Consider the following 12,978-nt stretch of genomic DNA (forward strand, 5'->3'; position numbering starts at 1 on the left):
TGAGCCACCCAGGAGCCCCTTACTAGATATTTTAAAGCCATGGTTGTATCCCCCTGGGATAGAGCATTCCCAAATGCTTATAAAGCTAAGCATAGAAAACCCAAAATATCAGACTTTAAGATTACCACTGTGTTCTATACCATCTACTGATTGAAGAGAAAATGGCAGATGCATGGTAGTTAAAATTAAAGGAGGCTACTAAAAAGCTCTAACTGCTTTCTTTCTGTATATGATACGTGCATTAAGTGCTGTATATGGTTACTGTGAGCCACTATTCTATTTAGTTTTATATGCCCATTTTGGACCACTGCACTGTGCTAGTCTCTCAATATTTGCTTGTAGTATTGGAGAAATTAACTCACAGCTCAGGGAAAATGGAATACCAAGATGCATGACAGTCTTTGGAGGGTATGCTACAGAGGTAGAGATAGATCATTACTGCTGAGGTGATAGAAGCCTGCCTTTTGAGATGAAAGTTCTTCATTTTAAACTTGTTTTTCTGGGGCGCCTGGGTGGCGCAGTCGGTTAAGCGTCCGACTTCAGCCAGGTCACGATCTCGCGGTCCGTGAGTTCGAGCCCCGCGTCGGGCTCTGGGCTGATGGCTCAGAGCCTGGAGCCTGTTTCCGATTCTGTGTCTCCCTCTCTCTCTGCCCCTCCCCCGTTCATGCTCTGTCTCTCTCTGTCCCAAAAATAAATAAACGTTGAAAAAAAAAATTAAAAAAAAAAGAAACTTGTTTTTCAAAATCCTGGCATTTTGAATTCTAATCCTATAGAATACTCTTTTTTTTCTTTTAATTTTTTAACGTTTACTTATTTTTGAGAGACAGAGAGAGACAGAGCGTGGGCAGGAGAGGGGCAGAGCGAGAGGGAGACACAGAATCAGAAGCAGGCTCCAGGCTTCGAGCTGTCAGCACAGAGCCCGACGCGGGGCTCGAACCCACCAACTGTGAGATCATGACCTGAGCCGAAGTCAGATGCTTAACTGACTAAGCCACCCAGGTGCCCCGTAATCCTATAGAATACTCTTAAATGAATACAATTTCTGGAGATTTTCCCCCTATATATTTGCTAAGTAAAACACGTACAACATCTAGTATAGTACTTGCATAAATGTTATTTCCTTTCTTTCTCCTTCTTAACAGAGGACCAAGGGTAAAGGAAGTTAATACTTTGACCTGCTTTGGCCACAGAGTGGATATTGCTCACCTTTCTAATTTGGTGGTTATAAAGAGAACAGTGAAGGAGGTGGGCTAGTGGTCTAGGAGAAAGAGCATCTGATTTCAGAATCTTTGAAGAATGTGGTGGTAATTTTGTGCATCAACTTGACTGGGCTAACAGATGCCAGATAGTTGATAAAATATTACTTCTGCTTATGTCTGTGAGGATATTTCAGGAAGAGATCAGTATTTGATTCAGTAGACTATGTAGAGATCCGCCTTTATCAATGTAGGTGGGCACCATCTAATCCTTTCAGGACCTGAATGGAAAAAAAAAGGTGAAGGAAGGGTGAATGTTCTCTTTCTCTTCTTGAACTGGAACATCCATCTTTTCCTGCTTTTGGACATTGGAGCTTTTGGTTCTTGGGCTTTTGCATTCTGGAACTTACACCGGTGACCTCGTGCTTCACAAACATTTGGCCTTGGACTGAATTACACCACTGGCTTTCCTGGTTGCAGATGGCAGATAATGGGGCTTCTCAGCCTCCACAATTGGTTTGATTGCTCTGGAGAACCTAATACAGAGAATAAAGATGTTGAAATGAAGACAACTTCTAGCATACATCAGGAAATCAAAAAATGTTTGTTGAATGGACAAACTGATACATGTATAAAGATCATAAATGCCAACATGTGTGCAAGTGATGAGTGAATAAGCCAGAAACAGAAGATTGCAAGTGTACTAGTCTGTTCAGTTTGCCATAACAAAATACCACAGACTGAGGGGTTTAACCTATGGAAATTTATTTTCTCACAGTCCTGGAGGCTAGAAGTCCAAGATCAACGTGCTGTCACGGTTGTTTCTAATGAAGCCTCCCTTCCTGGTTTGCAAATGGCTGCCTTCTCAAGGCAGAGAGATCTCTGATGTCTCTTACTCTTCTTATTAGAGACACCTGTCCTGAGACTTTATTTAGTTTAGGGCTTAGAGGCCCTAACTCCAAGTACAGTCACATTAGGAGTTAAGGCTGCAACATATGAGTTTAGGGCAAGGGTGGGGGATAGAATTCATCTCATAACATTGAGGAACGCTGAAATTATAAGAAATGTGAACTATATACTTTCGGGAGCTGTCATCTAGTAAGTGCTTTACCTATACATCTTTCACCTTAAGGACTCGTTTTAGAACTGTGCAGTCTATCCTAATCTAGCATTTGCAGAATGGAGATGCAAGGAATTTCAAGTAGTTCAGTGTACTTACAATATGTTCAAACCTTCCAAATTTGAGATGCCAGTATAAATTCTCTTGAGCATGGCCTGCAGATTTTGGGTTAGTCAGATTCCTTCACAATATCCCCCAAACAACAACAATGAAGAAGCCAAAAAAACACACTTGACAAAAATAAGTGTTTAGTTCAATAGAACACATGTCATAGTTTATTTGGACTGCACTGGAATGGGGTTGATTGAAAGGAGAACTGAGTGGCAATGAATTTTATACCCCTAGCTATTTAGCTACATTTATTGAACAATAATTAATAGATTATATAATTTAATAACAAATGTTCATTTCAATGTGAGCTACCCAGCAAAATTAGAAGACGTCATATGATGTGTTTGCTATAGCATATATAGTATTATTATACAGTATATATAGTATAATTCTCACTGTAATCTCCACTTTTATTTTTAAATTAATAAAAAACATGGCTGCGAGGGTTTACACTCTATTCTAGCAGATTTACTGGGTCACTTAGCCCTCTTATGACTCACTAAACATATATGGTTGTTTTAAAATAAAAAGATCGGGGCACCTGGGTGGCTCAGTCAATTAAGCCTTTTATTTATTTATTTACTATTTTTTTAAATTTTTTTTATTAAAAATTTTTTTTTAACATTTATTTATTTTTGAGACAGAGAGACAGAGCATGAACAGGGGAGGGGCACAGAGAGAGGGAGACACAGAATCTGAAACAGGCTCCAGGCTCTGAGCTGTCAGCACAGAGCCCGACGCAGGGCTCGAACTCACGGACCGTGAGATCATGACCTGAGCTGAAGTCGGACGCCCAACTGACCAAGCCACCCAGGCACCCCCAATTAAGCCTTTTAGATAAGGTCATGATCTCACGGTTCCTGAGATCAAGCCCCATGTTGGGATCTGTGCTGACAGTGTGGAGCCTGCTTGGGATTCTCTGTCTCCCTCTCTCTGCCCCTCTCCTGCTTGCGCTGTCTCTCTCAAAATAAACATTCAAAAAAGTATCTCTACGCATTGCCAAATGTCTTCTGAGGGACAAAAATCACCCACTGAACCGCTGAAATAAGGGGAGACTGGGATGCAACCCAAGAGTTATCAAATGTCCAAAACCACTACTGTATATTCATCAGAGGAGACGAGTTACAGTCACTGGCCCTGAAGTCAAATTCTTTGTGTTTATATTTTGACTTAAAACTTTCTAATTTGGGCAATGGACTTACCTCTGTGAGCCCGTTTTCTTTTCACCTAACCAACATAACGATAGGAACAATCTCATAAGGTTGTTGTGAGCATTCAGTGAGATTTTTAGCACAGTGCCTTCACATAATAAGAGAAGTTTCCACTAATGTTGGCTATTATCATTATCATCTGGCAAAGGTGGAATATTAAGTTGCACCCACTTCTTGACTCACTTTCCAGGCAATGGGATGAGTTTCTTGATCAAATATTTAGTTGTCCTTATTCTGCCCACAGGAAAAAGTCCATTGTCCAAGATTCTTTTTTTTTTTTTTTTTTTTTTTTTAACATTTGTTTATTTTTGAGACAGAGAGAGCATGAACAGGGGAGGGTCAGAGAGAGAGGGAGACACAGAATCCGAAGCAGGCTCCAGGCTCTGAGCTGTCAGCACAGAGCCCGACGTGGGGCTCGAACACACGGACCGCGAGATCATGACCTGAGCTGAAGCCGGGACACTTAACCGACTGAGCCACCCAGGCGCCCCATGTCCAAGATTCTTTATAGACCTATCTAAAGTGCTATTAATGAGGCTTCACCAGTTTCAGAATGTTCTACTTCTAGAGAATAATTCTGTCATGACCACGTGGGTTGCCTCTGCCATTAAGTATTCAGGCTTCACTGTTAACCAAGCTTGGGGGTTTTCTTTCCCTAAGTATCTTCCTTTCTCCTGCCCTCCCTCCCTTCATCAATGCCTTCCTCTCTTCATCTTCTTCTCTTCCCTCCCTCTCCTCCCCCTCTTTTTTCTTCCCTGCTTTCTCTCTCCCCGCACCCCTCTCATATAGTTGCCTACAAATTTCATTTGATGGCAGTGCTTCAGCAGTACATGAAATTAGAAATTGTGACATCAGGAACTCTGTGTCTGGACCTCTGCTTTGCAGTTCCTGTGTTTTTTAGCAACTGGTCTTGTGCCGTCTCCATTTCTCTCGTCTCAGCTCAGTGTCTTTGGCTTCAGCCACTGTCTGAGGATAAAGCAATAGGCTGGAGGGGTAAGACAGAACAGAGCTTCCCCTGTGCTCAGAAACCTGCATCTCCTTGGATGCTACTTTTAGGGAAAAGTTAATACCTCTGCCAAGTAGGGAGTTCAGAACAAGAGACGTTTGAGAGTAGCCTGAATAGGACATTCTGTGTTCTTTCTGTTCCAGTCTTAGCTGCCGTGGCATTTCTTCCTTCCTAAACTCTGCAAGCACACATTTTAATATAAAGCAGAACATTCAACTGTTGCGATTCTGTAGGATGCATTAGATATGAGTTTTCGAAATTACAGCTTAATGGTCATGGGCAGAAAACGTATCTCTTTAAAAAAGTTGTTTATACTAGCAGTGGTCTTTCTATTTCCAGATGGAGAAGCTCATTTTAAAGCTTGTCTCTCACATGTAGAACCTTACTGAGCCCTGGGAAAGGAAGCCATCATTCCAATGTTCTAATATTTTTCTACCATTGAAGACTGAGTTTAGGCAGGCACATATTTGAGACAAATTGCTTAATGAGCTGCTTCACTGGTTTAGAGCAGTTATTTATCCCATCCTGGGACAGAAGTGTATCCACTGTCTCCTAGTCCAACTTGAATAGCCTCTTCTACATTTTTGGCTTATAACTTTTCTCCTCTTTTGGTATAATTTTATTTATTTATTGAAATTATTTATTTGCCAGTGACAAAAACCTAATTCAAGTAATTTCAGCAAAAATAGATGCTTGTGTGTACGTGTATGTGTGTGTGTGTGTGTGTGTGTGTGTGTGTGTGTATAATTATTTTGAGAAATGACTGCTTGGATAGCTACAGGAGGCAGAAAAAAGCTCAGTATATCAGAGGCAGAAATCAAACTTGATTTGTTTATTTCACAAACTTTAATTGAGAAACTACTATGTGCCAAACCCTGAGATCAAAGTGGAACAAAACCAGGTACTTTCTGATTTCCTAAAGTTTTAAAATCTATTTCAGTGAGATCATCTGTCTAATTCTTATTACAGCTTCTCTATTGATTATTATATTCATTCTCTCAGATTCCTTTATGTGGTAGTATACACAACCCCTAGCATCTCCTGGTTTATAACTTTTCAAATTCTTAACTTGAAAGGATGATTTTTCTCTGATAGTTCTATTGAAGAACATCTTGGATTTTATTCAATCAGTGTAACTGAATCAGTTACACTGGGGTGTAGGAGTGATATACTATCTATCAGTGGCCAGGTTTGGGTCTGTCTGGATCCACCTCCCGACCAAAGAAAACTCCCATTTTTTACTAGGATTGGGAGGGAACAATAGTCTATTTTTATTCTCTGCTGTAGGTCCGGAAGATAACCAGTGCCTCTACTTTCTAAGACTTGATCTCCCACTGAGGCTTAGTTTTTAGCTGTTTCAAATTGTTTCCTAGCTCTCCAAATATTGTTGCTGTTGTGTCCCATTATATTTGTCCTTGGATGTTTATTATTCACTCATTCATTCATTCATTTATTAAAAGTAGTTTTCTCTCATTTTACTGCAGACTCAGAGAGAGGATGTGTAAACTATACGTGATCTGTTGAATTTCATGTAGGTATACTCTATATGAAATTTCATTTGACCATTGGTCTTTAGAAGTGCCTGCAACCAGGGGCACCTGGGTGGCTCAGGTTGAGCATCCAGCTCTTGATTTCGTACCTGCAACTGGTGCAGTCCCATTCCAAATTTGTGCAATTGCTTTGATGAAACTCTGCTTGAAAAATTACATTTTATCAGTGTGGATCAAAAGCTATATAGTTCATTTTCAGAAAAATTGGCATAATGACCACATTCAGAGAAAAGACAGTCATTTGCTTTTAAGTTCTTAATTTTCTGAGAAATCTGCTGATTCTTTCATGTCATCGTCTCTTTATCATGATATGAATACCTTGACCACTGCTTTTAATACCTTCTCTGCTTTGTTTGTGCCCTCAGCTTTGGAGGAGGGAAGTCTTTTCACTGAGAGAACTATCTTGGTTTCCACAATAAAGTATTATATCTTTAGAAAAAATTTTAACGTTTGTTTATTTAGAGAGACAGAGAGAGAGAGAGAGCACGCATGAGCAGGGGAGGGGCAGAGAGAGAGGGAGACACAGATTCTGAAGCAGGCTCCAGGCTCTGGGTTGGCAGTACAGAGCCCGACGCGGGGCTCGAACTCACAGACTGTGAGATCATGACCTGAGCTGATGTCAGACACTGAACAGACTGAACCACCCAGGTGCCCCAGCATTATATCTTTAATATTGAAGAACGTCTCAAGATTTTGACAGTGCTAACAAAGGGTTTAGTGAGAGGAAGGAGAAGATCTTTGTAATTCGTGTTGCTGCACAGCAACCAAAATTCTCATCTATGTGTGTGTTTTTCCCATTGCAAATATTGGCATATACTGACAAATTGCCTGTGGCTTCTGACTACGATATGATATATCTAATAAACTATACTAACAAATAATAAAATATTAGATGATATATTTTTTAAACTGTCTAATTCCTTATTCCTGATACTGCTTACTTGGCTTTTCATTATACCTATATCTCAGTGTTTGCATATTTGAATTACCTGTGGGCCTCTTAAGAAATATTGGGGCTCTGGCCCCAACCCAGACTAATTAAATTTGAATTTCTGAGGATGGCGTCTGGACAGCAGGACTATGTTAAGCTCTACAGGTGATTATAGGATGCAGGCAGAGTTGAAAGCTACTGATCTCTGTCCTATAGAAACATGCAAATGAATATGTTTTTGCTCTTTTGAGGGTGTATCTGGCTTCAATTTCCTGCTGCATTCTTACCTCAGGATCTAAGAGATCCCTGGGTTCTGAATATTAATCATTATTTTATTTAGAGACCTAATGTCAGTGAGTCCTAACATTTAAGCCTATAAAGTCCTGAAATATGAAGGGAATTTAAGAAACCGTTGCTGTAGCGCAGCACTTAAAATCTAAAAGCTGTTGTGGACTTTCTGTGTAACCTACCCAAAAGAGTGCCTGGAGACTTAGTTACTCAAAGCTGACGTATCTTAATTTACTTGAGTTCACATTTAATTACTTGAATATACTTTGTTAATTTACGATGATTCTTTCCTGCCACTGGTGAGTGCTTTGCAATACTATATATCATATCTTATAACTTTTATTTTCCTCTATGTAGAGATACTGGTTTGGGCTCCCCAGATGAGAAACAAATTTTTCCTTATCCAACATATGCCATAGATTACTTGAGAGTATCAGGGTATTAAAAGTGCTATCGTGGGGGCACCTCGGTGGCTCTGTTGGTAAAGCGTCCGACTTTGGCTCAGGTCAGGATCTCACGGTTCATGGGTTTGAGCCCTGCGTCAGACTCTGTGCTGACAGCTTGTAGCCTGGAGCCTGCTTCAGATTTTGTGTCTTCCTCTCTCTTTGTCCCTCCCTTGCTTGTGCTCTGTCTCTCCCTCTCAAAAATAAAATAAACATTAAAAAACGTGCTATTGTGGATACTATGAAATCACGAAAAGTTGAAGGTTTTGGAATCTGGATTGCCTTTGGGGAGTATCAAACATTAATAATGGGATGTCAAAAACAAAGGTGAAGATTCCTAAAAGAAGGGCTTTCTTGCTAAAAGTTGTTTTAGGGAATGTTGGTTGGTATGGTGATAGAAGAAACAGAAGTCATTTATAAAATATTCAGTTATTTATTAAAATATTTATTTGTGCCTATTGTGTGGCAGGTGATGTGCTAGACATTTTAAATAGGAAGCAGGTAGAAGGAGATGGTGTACATTAGATGGAAATATGTATGCATTAATTCGTATGTCAAAAACATTTGAATTATGCTTAAGAAGAGATATGGCCCTATGTAATGATATTTCCTTAAAAGATGGCAAAAAAAGTCTCCTAGGATTCTTTAAGGCAGACTGCTTTCTCTCTTTTTAATGTTACCTAGGTTCCTAAGCCAATACACAAAATGAGCAGAGAGAGGATGGCCCTATTACTTAGTGCTTGACTCCCTGAGAGTCCCTCTTCCTTCTAACTTCTGCTTTTAATTCTTGATTTGAAACCTCTATTTACCACTACTTTTAATTGCTCATAAATCCTAAACTTTGCCTTGTTTATTCCCTCATCGTTGATCACATTTCTTGGATGATTCAGGCTACTTTGTGTGTGTGCGTGCGCGCGCGCGCGCGTGCGCGTAGGCGTGTTATGGAGCTCCTAAATCCGTGACCCCAAGTGGTATATTCATATGTTATAATCAATTTTGGAATTACCGTGAATTGATTTATCTCTATTTGTCCCCCGATTCTTACCACCCTTAAGCCATTTCCCTAATTTATACAGATTTTGAAGTTGTTTCATAATTTAACCTTGGAAGCAGCTTGCTCAGTTTTTACTCATTACTTATGCGTTGAAAACTAATAATTGGAATTTAATTGTTATATAATATTGTTAAACTGTAGATTGATCGTAAAATTATTTATTAAGACAGTGGTTCTGGGCCAGGGTCGCTTTTGTCCCTCAGGGGATATTTGACAATGATTGGAGACATTTTTTGATTGTCATGACAAGGAGGTGCTACTGGCATCTAGTGATCGAGGCCAGGGATGCTGCCACAAACCCCACAATGCTCAGCACAGACCCAATGACCAAGGCTCATCCAACCCAAGATATCAATAGTGCTGTGGTTGAGAAAACCTGTCTTAAAATAATCCTAAGAAAAAGAATATATTGTTGAATTTTTAATGTGTGCTTAAAAGCCATGGTACTATAATTTTTATCTAAGGAAAAGATAATTTAAAAGCATTTATGCTTTGGTCTTCTTTCTTTTACACATTAATGTATTCCTTCTAAAGCTCTAAATTGAGTAGATTAAATGATTTCCCTTCTAAAATGTTCAACTACCTATAACCACGAGTGCTTCCCTTAAGTGCAAGTGCAAGCTGTCTTCTCAGCAAGTTATGCCAGATTCAGTTATTAAGAAAATGAATACCCTGTAGATAAAATATGTTCCCATTTCAAAATAAATTACACATTTAAATGATGCTGCAGCAATTATCCAAATATATTTCTTCTGTACAAATCAAAATTCGACTTCTGTGTTCACCGTATAGTTTCACTCCTGATACCCAAGTTTGATTTCTAAATGTATAAGGGGATGCAAATGAATGCAAAGACTCATGCTCTCTAGGGGTGCTAAATGTATGAGTTACCTATATGTATGTCTCTGTGTTTGTGCATATTTTATGCACGTATCACTTCTGACCTTCACTGGTGCCTAACATAGTGCCTTTCAAGGAATGTTGTGATATTGTGAAAGATACTGAGTCATAGCTATACTTTTTGTAAGGAAAACATTTTATTACTGGGTGTGTGTGTGTGTGTGTGTGTGTGTAATGATAATGTGTTATATGGCTTTAATTTCTGTATACGAAATTAATAAAGGAGAGTGAAACCATCTCTCGTAGAGGATTTCCCTCCCTTATGTTGGAGCATTCTCACAGCACTCCAGGTATGCCACTATTAATCCATTTAGCAGATTATTTCAAAATGTTTGTTTGTATGCTGTCTCCCACAAGTAACTGTCAATTTTTCTTTATACCCAGTTCTGTCACAATGCCTAGCATAAAGTAAAACCTCAGTGTTGTTGGCTTATACAGTGATAGTTTCTAAAACAGAATCTCCATGCTAATGGCAAGCCCTGTTTCTTTTTATTTGTTGTTTTAAGTCAGTCTTATTCCAGAGCTACATAAGCATTTTCATCATTTGAGTTAGAGATGTATATCTTCTATGTTCTAAAAGAATCCCATTTTGGGGGCACCTGGGTGGATCAGTTGGTTTAACATCCGACTCTTGATTTCGGCTCAGGTCATGATCTCAGGGTTTGTAAGATTGATCAATCCCCACATCAGGCTCCCTGCTGACAGCACAGAGCCTGGTTGGCATTTTCTCTCTCTGCCCCTCCCTTGCTCACACATGCACGCTCTCTCTCTTAAAATAAATAAACTTAAAAAAAAAAATAAAAGAATCCCATTTTTGTTCCGATAGCCATCCTGAAGCCCATATAACCCAAGTGAAATGGCTACATTTACAGCTGCCTGACCGTGCAATGGTTAGTCTAGCAGGACACTCTTAGAAAACCCATTCTTTTTTTCTAGGGAATGGTTTGAGAATCCATAATTAAACTCCAAGCACTCAGGCCTTTTTTTTTGGGGGGGGGGATTTTTAATTCAGGGGATTCAGCATAATCAGCTGGGAAGAAAGGATATTTCTCCGATTGTTGGAAGATAGGCTTTTCTTCTCTCCCTCACTGTACATGAACAAGGCAGCATGCAGCCACAGGTGCTACAGACAGTCATCTTGCTATCGTGGAGAAAGAGTTTCTAATAATACAATTGACACATAGAAGAAGCGAGAGCTGAGGTAATAGTGCAGAAACAGAGTTGGACCTGTGAATGAGCTACTCCCGGAGCCTATCCCGCTTTTTGACCTTCGTTACATGAGTCAGTGTCTTTCTCTATTTTTAAAGCCTATTCGAGGAGTGCTATTATTTGTAGCCTAAGTGACAGAATGTTAAAAATTCTCAATCTTCCCCTTTTTTTTAATCATTCATATCTGTTGATGCTTTTGCCTGTAATTCAGGCCATAATCACCCCTAACACACTCAGCTATTCTCTTTCCCTCTGTTCACTTATGCTACCTCACAATTTCTCTCCATGTCTTTTTTTCTTAGCTTGAGGGCTACTGACAGTTGTCTTTGGGTTTCAACTTTCCCCAAGTGACTAAGAGTCCTTTAGAACCTATGAATTCCCTCTCTAAGAGAAATTCCAGGACCAGTTGTTTAGACCGTACAGTTTTCACATGTCCTCAGTCTTCCCATTCATCACTGAGGATGCAAAAGATTCTAGGATCCGAAAGGCAATGTAACATAGTAGTTAGGAGCTCAGATTTGTAGTTAGTCTATTTTTTAAATGTTGGTCTCACTACTTAGTGATGTTGGGTGAGTTCTATAACCTTGCGAAACCTCAATCTCATCATCTGGAACGTGGTAGGCAAACAATGGCCTACAAAATCCAACCCGTCCCCTGCTTTTTTTTTTTTATAAATAAAGTTTTACTGGAATACAGTTACACTTCTTTGGTTATGTATTGTCTGCTTTTGCACCACACTAGCAGTTGAATAGCTGTGACAGACTCTAAGGCTGGCTAAGCTTAAAATATTTACTATCCGGCTCTTTACCAAAAATGTTGGCTAACTCTTGATCTGGAAAATTATAGGGCTAATAAAAGCCTCCAGCTCACAGGATTGCTGTGAGGTTTAAATGAAATAATCCACGTAAATACTTAGCAGGGCAGCTGGCACATATAAACATCAGTAGGTATTAGCTGTCGTTGTTGTTAATAATAGTAATGTTCAGGAGAAGGTCAGTGCCTGTAGATCAAAAGTTATTTGAACCAGTAACCTCAGCACTTTTTGCAGTTGAGGGAAACGGCTGCCATGAGGACACATGATGTAATTTCACCAAACAATATTTATTAGTGGGGTAAAGAAAACAGTATTTCTGAGTCGGTCCCCCAGGTGAGGTATAAATATAATTACAAGGCTGCATGAATATATTTACACCACCCCAGTGAGAGTGTCATACTTTACATCTTATTTTTCATTCAGAAGAAATAAATGTTATTTTAAAAAATCATAATTCATTGCTATTGTTAATTCAATAGTAACAATTGTGTAAGGCGCTACATTAGAGGAGAGTATATCACTAGTGTTTGGCCAGACAGTGGAACAATTAATAGAATCCCCATTTCCCCTAAGAGGTTTATTTGTCATGTCAAAGTTACTCTGGCCTGGTGTAACACAGATGGTGTTGTGACAGCACAAAATGATGAGTGCCACATTGTTCCTTCTAATGATCTTCCGCTCAATTCATCTTGTTTTGCAGCCTTGGATCTCTGCTACATGAGTGTTTTGAAAATAGGAGGAATCAAGTAGGGAAAGTCGAAGTAGGTGCTGAATCCTTTTTTTGTTTTTCTGATCGGTGTGTGGGTCCAGAAAATATTAAAATATAAATTGGATGAGAGTATGAAAAACATACACACACCAGTTTTGTCCTATAAATGAAAAATCAACTTTTCTCCAAAACAGTAGAAGGTGTCATAGTGTTATACAAAATTCTAAACGAGTTCGATCATCTCTGTGGCGTAGGGCTGGATATGGTAGATAAAGGAAAAGTGTTCTATGTATTCAACAAAAGATACATGGTTAAGTCGTGATTCTCTTTAGTAACTGTAGGAAAGACATAGAGAATCAATGGAAGGATCAATAAAAATAGTGAAAATGTCGAAAGGAAGGCAGTTCCAATAATGAGTAATACTGAATTAAAAAAA

This window comes from Leopardus geoffroyi, chromosome C2 (assembly GCF_018350155.1).
Source record: "Leopardus geoffroyi isolate Oge1 chromosome C2, O.geoffroyi_Oge1_pat1.0, whole genome shotgun sequence".
Lineage (NCBI taxonomy): Eukaryota > Metazoa > Chordata > Mammalia > Carnivora > Felidae > Leopardus > Leopardus geoffroyi.